This window comes from Arvicola amphibius, chromosome 18 (assembly GCF_903992535.2).
Source record: "Arvicola amphibius chromosome 18, mArvAmp1.2, whole genome shotgun sequence".
NCBI lineage: Eukaryota > Metazoa > Chordata > Mammalia > Rodentia > Cricetidae > Arvicola > Arvicola amphibius.
Window position 1 is genome coordinate 21,953,848 of NC_052064.1, and position 10,833 is coordinate 21,964,680.

General features: G+C 42.2%; 1 pseudogene; it reads left to right on the plus strand.

Annotated features, from left to right (window-relative positions):
- The first annotated feature begins 4,790 nt into the window (after positions 1 to 4,790).
- On the plus strand, positions 4,791 to 10,386 carry LOC119803812 (annotated as a pseudogene).
- The last annotated feature ends 447 nt before the right edge of the window (positions 10,387 to 10,833 follow it).

Sequence of the window (10,833 nt, forward strand, 5' to 3'; positions counted from 1 at the left end):
TGAGAGGACTGTGCCAATAAAAATATGGATTGGGGCCGGGCGGCGGTGGCGCACGCCTTTAATCCCAGCACTCGGGAGGCAGAGGCAGGAGGATCTCTGAGTTCGAGGCCAGCCTGATCTACAAGAGCTAGATCCAGGACAGGCTCTAGAAACTACAGGGAAACCCTGTCTCAAAAAAAAAAAAAAAAAAAAAAAAAAAAAAACAAAACAAAAAAAAAACCCAAAAAAAAATGGATTGGGGGCTCACGTGTCTCTTGCAAGTGCCTGAATAAGCAGGCTGGGTTGTGTGCACAGAAACAGCCTCATGAGAAAAGTGACTTTACCTAGAGTCTCAGAGCATCTTAGCAAGATTACCTACACCCACGGCTTGACTGTTCAGTGTCCTTGTATGCTGTGTAATTGATGAGAAACCCCTGCCAGTAAGGACCTGGGGAACTGAGACACAGCATTACTTTGAAAATTACATGGTTCTCCATGGTGGAGAAAGGTGACGGCAAAAGTTGAAGTTTGAAGTGACTGGGTACAGTAGCCAGTTACTTTACCCAGCCCCTTGGGAAAGCGAACAGGCCTGAGGAGAGCTGTGGTGGCAGCACAGGAAGAGGGGCATCCTCAGAGTCAGGATGTGTGTCTCCGGGAGAATAGAATGTTCAGAGCACAGACTTCAGCTCAAACTGTGTGCTTGAGTTTGTTTTTTAAGTCAAAACAAATGGCAACTTCTGAGGAGGGAGCACGAAGCACAGCTGAGCACTGCCACCTCCCCAGGGGGCAGAGCCACTTTTGTGTCTGGATGGGATCATTTCTGGAAAACTATTTTCTCCTAATGGCAAAATGCTTGTAGGTTTTGGCTCTTGCTTTGTATTTACTTTTGAAGTTGCACTTGTTCGCCTACCAGTGTTTACGGAATTCTGTACATGGGATGCTTTTTCTATAATAATGTATTTTTATTTGTAAAAAAAAAGAATTATCTAGGCAAAGAAATTCAAGGAGAATTCAGTGGATGGTGGGGGAGAGAACTGTTTAATGAAAGGGGATCGAGGTTGGTTTTTTCACTGATGAAACATTGGAACTGAGAGAATGGGGAAAGATCCCTCATAAATAAAGTGTGTGAGGAAGAATGAGCGCTAGTCTTAACTAAAATGATTTAATATGGATGGAGTAAGAAACACTGATGAAAAATCAAAGATCCATTTGCTCTTGTTGGGCTAGGAAAGTGAAGGACAGAGAGGCTGTATTTGGATCCCTGTCCATTCCCAGGCTAACACAGATGGGTTTAAGCGGTTGGGATAATTATATGTGAGTTCTGGCTATAGTTGGCACATATGGGGACACACAAGTGATGCAGATCTCCTTAGGTCAATGAACATTTAGTCATATTCATCCTCTCAAGGGAAAGGAGTTTGGCATTTTCATTCCCTGTTCTGATTACACTGGGATTCCGAAGAGACCCTTCAGAATAAGGGCCCTGTTTTCCATGCATGTGTTACTGAGTATTTCTGATCGTACTGTCTAAGTATTAAGGCACGCTGCAGTCCTTCCCTTTGGAGAGTGCCACCATGTTTTTATCCCAATACCTAGAGTGACTCATATGTCAGCAATGAAAAGATGATCCCGTGTAGGAGCTGCTGCTGCTGCTGCTGCTGCCATCATGATTTCTGTGCCGGGCAGAGAACCAAGTCTGTAACCGTCAGCTGATCTTCTCACATGTGCGAAGCACTTAAGCTGCCCTGCGATCCAGGGTTTCAGCTTGCACCGAGCTGATGATTGAATTCTGATTGCCACTTAGGGTTTTCTACTAACATTGTAAGAAGGGATCCACAGGAGAATGACCTCCAGGAATTGATTTTCCCTTGGAGGAATACAACAGAATCTCCTGTATTATTATTATTATTAAGGCAAAGATCTCTTAGCTAAAACATGAAATCTTGATTTCAGTTGTTAGTCATTTTTGTTAGGTATAAGCTTTTCAAATAGATTTCTAAAGTCCATTTGACATTTAGGTCACAGCACATGTGTGTCACATAACCCTTCACAGCTGTCCCTGCAAGCACCTATACCAGAGGGGTACATTTGTTAAAATCAGTCAGACTACATCAACACCATCAAGCCCTAAAGTCTATGGTGCACACTGTAGCTCACTCTCAGGGTTGTATGTATTCTGTGTTGGGATAAATATGGTAGCATGAATTCAGCATTACAGTATTACACAGCGTAGTTATATTATCCTAAAAATTCCCTTTGCTGTTTGTCCCGCGGTCCCTACTTTTTCCCACTTAAACAACCACTAGCCCTTTTGCTCTCTGTAGTTTTGCCTCTTCAGACTGTCTGTTATCATTTGGATATCAAGTATTTACTGCAAAGACTCATGTGCTGAAGGCTTGGCATACAGTATTGAGTAGTTGGTTGTAGGAGGAGGCCGCTTGTTCGTTCCCAACTGCTCAGCCCCAAAATCATCACACAGAAACTATATTATTTAAATCACTGCTTGGCCCATTAGCTCTAGCTTCTTGTTGGCTAACTCTTACATCTGAATTTAACCCATTTCTAGTAATCTATGTATCGCGACGTGGCTGTGGCATACCGGGTTAAATTCCATCCAACTCCAGCCGGGCTACACAGCTTCTCTCTGACCCTGTCTCCTTTCTGCCAGCATTCACGTTAGTGTTCCCCGCCTAGCTCTGTTCTTTGGTCCGTTCACAGGCCAAGACAATTTCTTTATTCATTAACCAATAAAAGCAGCGCATAGACAGAAGGACCTCCCACACCAGTTGTTACATTAAAGTGCTGATTAGTCTTATCATAGACTAATCCACTGAGACACGCATAGCATTTGCTGGTTACTTTTCTCCTATGACCAAAAGCCTGACCTGCAACTACAGGGAGGAATGATTTAGTCTGCCTTTCAGTTTTAGGTACTCTCAGTCTATCAAGGTAGGGAGGCATACTGCAGGAGCTTTTGAATACTTGTTACAACAAGGAAGATCAGGAAGGGTTAACACCTTTTTAAGTCCTGCTCCATGACCCATTTCTTCCAGCTAGCTCCTACCTAGGCCCTATAAACTGAGATCATCAAGTGTTCAAACACAGAAGCCTACGGTGATGTTTTATATTCAGACCATAACAATACTTGGAGCATGCATCTTTTTTTTTTTTTTTTTGGTTTTTCGAGACAGGGTTTCTCTGCAGCTTTTTTTTTTTTTTTTTTTTTTTTTTAGAGCCTGTCCTGGAACTAGCTCTTGTAGACCAGGCTGGCCTCGAACTCACAGAGATCCACCTGCCTCTGCCTCCCGAGTGCTGGGATTAAAGGCGTGTGCCACCACCGCCCGGCTTGGAGCATGCATCTTTTAAGGGTGTATCTTGACCCTCCATCCCTCTGCTTTCTGGTTGCTCTAAGTGTCTAGTAGTTACTTTTATCATTGTTGTAACAAAGCACCTAACAAAAGCAACTTAATGGGAAGGGTCTCTTTTGGCTCACAGCTCAAGGGCACAGATGTTGGCAGACAATTCATGGAGGCAGAAGCTTGCGCTGCAGCCAGGAAGCCAAGAGAGACGAATCCTGATGATCAGCTTGCTTCTTCATTTTTATTCCACTCAGGATCAGCTTCTGAAATGGTTTCATCCATACCCTGGGGTCAGCGTATGTAGACTTACCTCATTTAACCTGATCTAGAAACATCCTTCAATGATTTGTCTCTTAGGTGATTCTAAATCCTAGCAAGCAGACAGTCAGGCTTAACCACCACAGCAGACAGGCTCCTCTGCATGCTGCCTCTGAGGTAAGACAAGTGAACCCTCCAGGGAAGCTGCTGGCTCTGTTGACTGAGCAACTTGGAAACGCAAAGAATCATACTTCTGGCATAGCCCTTGCCCAATGTCTAACAGGTCTTCTGGGAGATTAATTTGATATACATTTACAAAGTTCCTCAGAGGTGAGTTCTGACTGCCAATAGCAGTAAGCAACTGGAAATTTATACTGAAATTACCTTTTTATTTATCTCTCTGTTCCCCAGCCCCACTAATTAACTAAAATTTGAGAGAAGCTCAGAATGGCACAGGGAGGCAAGAAAAAACATCCAGAATGCAGCCACACCGATGCGATCACTATTAACATTTTGATTACCATTTCTTCATATATGGGATCTCACTACAAATAAGTTGTAAAGCTGTAGGTTTTCTTATTTAGTACTACTTATGACTTTCTTCCTCGTTTCCACCTAATTCCTTCTTCATCAGTTTCCACTAATTTCCCAGGGTGTGGTGTGTCTTTTGCTTTTCTTCATTTTCACATAGTCACACCTTGAATCGTAAGTCAGCTTACCCTGGAATCATGTGGGCTAATAATTATTGTGCTTCTGTATCCCCATAATCTTTTTCCATAACCATATAGGTAGGGTAACTCCCTGGGGCAGCTTTCTCCACGATGCAGCTCAGCTGTTCAGCAGCTGGATGTAAAGGGTCCATCATCTCTGTACCCAGGCTTATACTTTGTCTAGGACAGAGAAGAAAAAGGATAGAAAAGCCCAGAGGTGTTTCATTTCAGCGCACTTTGGAGATATACTTAAGGCACTGAGGTCTCTGATAGAAGAAAGAGAGAGCCTTAGAGACTAATTTGTCTGAGGTTACAAAGTCAGAGCATGGGAGACAAACCTTCCAAAGGACAGAGGCTTTCTCAGTTCTTTTTAAAGCCAAGAATGATATTTAAATAACTCAACACATCCATCCAAGATCGGAAGTGTAATCTCTCCAACTGAATCTACTCTAGAAGGGGGAAAGAATGGAAGGCATGTCACACCATGGAACATTCCTCAATAGTTCCACCAGGTAAACACATTTTTTCCTAATAGAAATCAGCTGGGAAAATAATTATCTTTCTGAACAGTGGTCAAGAGCTGTGGCTAAAATCAGAGTCTGATCAGTTCTGATAAAAAGCTGTGCTTCCAGACTTGGGTGATATCACGGAAACAAAGATGATGCCAGAGGTGTTTGTCCCCATGAGAGTTTGGGCAGTCTGTGCTCCCAAGTTCATCAAGAAGTGGCTTTAATAGAAAATCATTCTTTTCTTGTGGACTTATATATGTAGTTTAGAGAGTAGATATTTGTAGTTATCTCTATTTTAGCTTTTTATAACAGGTCTAACAGAAAAGCAATTTGAGTTAAGTATGCTTCTTTTTCTGTTTGTTTTGTTTTTTGTTTGTTTTTAAAATATTTATTTATTTTTTATGTATACAATATTCTGTCTGTGTGTATGCCTGCAGGCCACAAGAGGGCACCAGACCCCATTACAGATGGTCGTGAGCCACCATGTGGTTGCTGGGAATTGAACTCAGGACCTTTGGAAGTGCAGGCAATGCTCTTAACCTCTGAGCCATCTCTTTAGCCCCTGGAACTAACTCTTGTAGACCAGGCTGGCATCGAACTCACAGAGATCTGTCTGCCTCTGCCTCCCAAGTGCTGGGATTAAAGGCGTGCGCCACCACCGCCCTGCTAAGTATGCTTCTTTTACAGTCTCAAATACAAGTCACTAGGAAAAGCTGTTAGCAGAATGCTAAGTCTATTTGGCCCTACATGTGCTTGGTTCAGATTAAGTCAGAAACCTGGAGTTTGTTAAAATGTGAGACTGAAGAAACGTTACTATCCAGCTCACCCTTATTTTGAAATCCTTTTAAATATTAAAAATTATTATAGATTATATATACACAACTCTGTGTGTATACGAGCTTTCATGTGGATGCATGAACACGCAAGTGTGCTTATCACAGCATATGTGTCAAAGATAACTTTCAGGAGTTAGTACTCTCTTCTATTATGGATTTCAGGGATCAAACTCTGGTCATCAGCATCCTTCAGGTATCCTTCAGGATGTACTTCTGTCTGCTGTACCATCTTGCTGGTCCTTGATTTAAAAAAAAAATCTGTGTCAGACTTTCTCATTTCAGCCTGTTTCCCAAGCATGGCATCCTTCTTGTAATTAATTCTCAGGCTTACAGTTCAATCCCAGAGCATTTTTGGCTATTAGGATAATGTATAACCTGTTGATTGCCAATTGTGATTTCCACACAACTAAAGCTGAAGGTTTTACTGATAAAATTACAGCAAAGTATTTTCCCTTAGTGGATGCCTGTTGTAAGAACTAGAATGACCCATACTCATGAATCAGAAGACTTCATATTGTAAAAATTGCCATCCTATATATTGCCATCTATATATTCAAAGCAACATCAGTTAAAATCCCAATGTTATTCTTCAGAGAAATAGGGGAGAGACCCTGGGTCGCTAAAACAATCTTGAGCAAAGAGAGTACTTTTCTGTTGCTGTGATAGACTACCTCAACAAAAGGCAACTGCATGAAGAAGTTGCTGAAACTGTGATCCAAAGAGGCCGGGCTTCGCCGGGCAGTGGTGGCGCACGCCTTTAATCCCAGCACTCGGGAGGCAGAGGCAGGCAGATCTCTGTGAGTTTGAGACCAGCCTGGTCTACAAGAGCTAGTTCCAGGACAGGCTCCAAAGCCACAGAGAAACCCTGTCTCGAAAAACCAAAAAAAAAAAAAAAAAAAAAAAAAAAAAAAAAAAAAAAAAAGGCCGTGCTCCACTCGGACGTGGTAGCAGAAGATGGAAGTTCGTCCATGTGGCACATGGCTAGGTCTATCACATTAACACACCCACACTCAGTACTATCTTCTGCATGGGTTGTAGTTCAGCCCTATGGTATTAATTTTTCATCTTTACTGTGTTGCTTACGCCTCCCAAGTGAAATGCTTCTATCGGAGTCCTTGTCTTGGTGCTTTCTTCTTGGGGAATGCTGGACTCAATAATATCAGGACTGCTGGACGCTTGGAAGACGTAGCTGGCAACTGTTCATGTGCTGACTGTTCTGTGACTGCCAACCCATCTCTATTTTTTTACACATAAGGACACTGAGGGGCTAGGGAGGCATTATGCTTACCCAAGCTTACCCAGAAAGCGGATGGCTTCTCCAGGATGTCATTATAATCTACTCGCATGACAACAGATCCGCTACATATATGGTGCATCTTGATTTAGGCATTGTTGACATTTCAGGCCAGAAAATTGATTTTTGTGGGTATTTCCCCTGTACATTATAGGATTCTGAGCTACAGCCTGGCTGCCAGGTACTAGATGCTGAAAGCAGCCCTGTCTGTTGTGGAGTAATCTTTTTGGACATGTGAATATGTGTCACTCTCATTGGTTTAATAAAAGCTAACTGGCCAATAGCTAGGCAGGATTTTCTGGGCAGAGGGAATGCTGGAAGAAGGTGCAGTCCCCAGCCAGACACAGAGAAGCAGGATAGCATTATGGGTGGCACAGAGTAAACGTAATAAGGCCATGAGGCAAAAAAAAAAAAAGTAAATGAATAGAAATGGGTTAATCTAAGTTATAAGCGCTAGTTAGAAACAAAGCTAAGCTGTCAGTCAAACTTTTATAATAATAAGTCTCTGTGCCGGCTTTTGTGATTTGGCAATGCAAAAAAAAATATTATGTCCATAAATGGCATCCAATGTGGGGGCATGTATTCCCAAAAAATGGATCCAAACACCACTTTCTAGCCCTGCATTCCCTCATGCAGGGTGTGATACACACATGACTCCGTGCTGCAGGCTGTGGGCTTGAGTTGCCATTCACCATAACCTAAGCTGTGCAGCACTTTAAGATTTTGCTCATGCCAACAAAAAAAAGTTAAAGAAATGCAGTAAAGCAGGTTCAGATGGAAAAATAACTCTAAACGGGTTACAGTGTTTTTTTAAAGTCATAAATAAATAAATAGCTAAAAATAATAAAGTCTTTCATGAAAGAGTAAGGCATAATAAAAAAGAATAGGCACATAGAGAAGGGAAATATACAGAGAGTATGGATCCTGTATGTTATTGTGTTGTCTTTGAATTTTTTTGGTTTCTGATGACAACTGACAGCTGCCGAGAGACACTGGATTATGGAAACTGCTAAATGAAACCAAGCTATAGATTTACAAATGTGTAAACGTCAAAATAGAAGTCATTAGGGAAGGGGTTGTGTTTTTGTTTCCACAGAAAACAAAAGGTTGTGGATTCATTCCCGGTTAAGAGGATCAGGTTTAATCAGGAGAGACCCCCCTAAAAACCCTGGCTACAAATATAAAAACATAAACATAGAAAAACTCCAGGACAGGTGACCTATATTCTACCTACTGAAACATAAAACAAAAAACTATCTTTGGGGCCTGCTAGTGTACAATGCACATTCAATATTTGTGTTAATGCAGACAGAATGAATGTTACCTTTGAACGCTTGTGTGTCTTCAGAGCAAGGGGACCAGAAACCAAGGAAAACGGGTGGCCCAGGGGATCCAGCCTCTCAGAATGCCTCTGCTGCAGTTTCCTCAGCAGAGTTCTGCATCCAAAACAGCATCAAGGGTGCTGGCTGAGATGATCCAGCCTCGGAGAATATTCTAGCCAGGACTTGATCATTATCATAATTTTTCAGGGACCCTTAAAGATGCCAGTGCCCCCAGACAATAGAAAGCAGTATAGAGTGCACAATGCTCACATTCCCAAGAGATGGGATGGATGGTTTTTGGTTATTCAATGGGTTATGGATGTTTGTCATTGCTTGGGGTGATATAGAAATGTAATATAGGATAAAGAGACAACTATTAACTTCAAATATTTTACATTGGTATGGATTTTGCTATATTGATACAAATTTTAAGTTATACTAAATGTATATTTCTACTCTTGTTTAAAGTATTACACACCTATGTTACTCATTAACCAAGGTAATTTAAATTTCCAGTCCTTGAAAGTTATTATTATGCCAGATTGGGGTGGTGCACACCTCTAATCCTAGAACTCAGTAGGCAGAGGCAGGCAGATCTCTGTGAGTTCAAAGCCAGCCTTGTGTACAGAGTGAGTTCCAGGACAGGCTCCAAGAGCCACAGAAAAATCCTGTATCAAAAAACCAAAATAAATAAGGATACACAGGTTGTACGCTAACCGGAACACCTGAATCTGTCCAATCAGCAAAAAGATTACCGGACCAGGCTGTTGAAAAAGGAGGACCAGCACCTGGCTTTCATCATGCTGATGGACCTGGAAATGCAGTTCAGGCAATCATGATTCCAGCCAGCAAGGCAGGACTCGTTATTGGAAAGGGGGCAGAGACTATTAAACAGCTTCAGGAACGAGCTGGTGTTCAAATAGTTATGATTCACGATGGACTTCAAAATACCGGTGATGATAAACCTCTTAGCATTACGGGTGACCCATACGAAGTTCAGCAAGCCAAGAAATGGTATTAGAGTTAATTCATGATCAAGGTGGTTTCAGAGAAGTGCGGAATGAGTATGACTCAAGAATAAGAGGAAACGAAGGGATAGATGTCCCGATTCCAAGATTTTCTGTTGGCATTGTAATAGGAAGAAATGGAGAAATGATCAAAAGCACACAAAATGATGCTGGTGTTCGAATTCCATTTAAGCCAGATGACGGAACAACACCTGATAGGATAGCACAGATAACAGGACCTCCAGACAGATGTCAGCATCCTTCAGAGATTATCACAGACCTTCTACGAAGTGTTCAGGCTGGTAATGCTGGTAGACCTGGACCTGGTGGGCGAGGACAAGGTAGAGGTCAAAACAACTGGAATCTGGGACCACGTGGACTACAGGAATTTAATTTCATTGTGCCAGCTGGGAAAACTGGATCGATAATTGGAAAAGAAGGCAAAGCCATAAAAAAGCATAAGCCAGCAGTATGGTGCAAGAATAGAGCTTCAGAGAAATCCTCCTTCTAACGCAGATCCTAAAATGCTACAATTCGTGGCACTCCACAGCAAATAAACTATGCTTGGCAACTCATAAAAGACTGAGGGCCCAGTAAATCGTTTAGGGCCACCTGTACCCCATGGGGCTCCAGGTCCTCATGGGCCTCCAGGGCCTGGAACTCCCATGGGACCATACAACCCTGCACCTTACAATCCAGGACCACCTGGTTCAGCTCCTCATGGTCCTCCAGCCCCACATGCTCCCCAGGGATGGGGAAATGCATAGCCACAATGGCAGCAGCAGGCTCCTCCTGACCCAGCTAAGGCAGGGGCAGATCCAAATTCAGCAGCTTGGGCTGCTTACTACGCCCACTATTACCAACAGCAGGCACAACCCCAGGCTGCAGCTCCTGCAGGTGCACCAACTACAAGCCAAACTAACAGTCAAGGTAACTACTGAGATCAGCAGAACCCAGCTCCAGCTGGACAGGTTGATTATACAAAGGCTTGGGAAGAGTGCTCCAAGAAAATGGGTCAAGCAGTTCCTGCTCCTACTGGGGCCCCACCAGGTGGGCAGCCAGATTATAGTGCAGCCTGGGCTGAATATTATAGAAAACAAGCAGCATACTAAGCCCAGACAAGTTCCCAAGGAAAGCTGCAGCATCTTCTAGCACCTCAGGGTCAATAATAAGTGGACAATATAGTATTTGCTTCATTTTGTAGGGGAAAAAAAAACCTTTGTTAAGTATATGGATGTAAACGATTTGATGAAGATCTTAATTTTATTTTTGTTTTAAAGAACTGTTTCCACCTCCCTTTTTTTTAATTTTTGAAAATGTACAAAATATCTATCACTACTGATAGGAGGTTAATATTTCTGTGTAGAAATGAAAATTGGTTTGTTTTTAGTCTTTAGTGTAGATGTACACATTCCAGCCAATGTATTTGTAACTATTATGTGGCCAATACTTTGTGATATAAATGGACTTTTTCAATGTATACTTTCGCTTTTAAAATGCCTGTCTTGTGCTTTACAATAAATGACATGAAACCTCCTGTGTCGGGGAAAAAAAAAAAA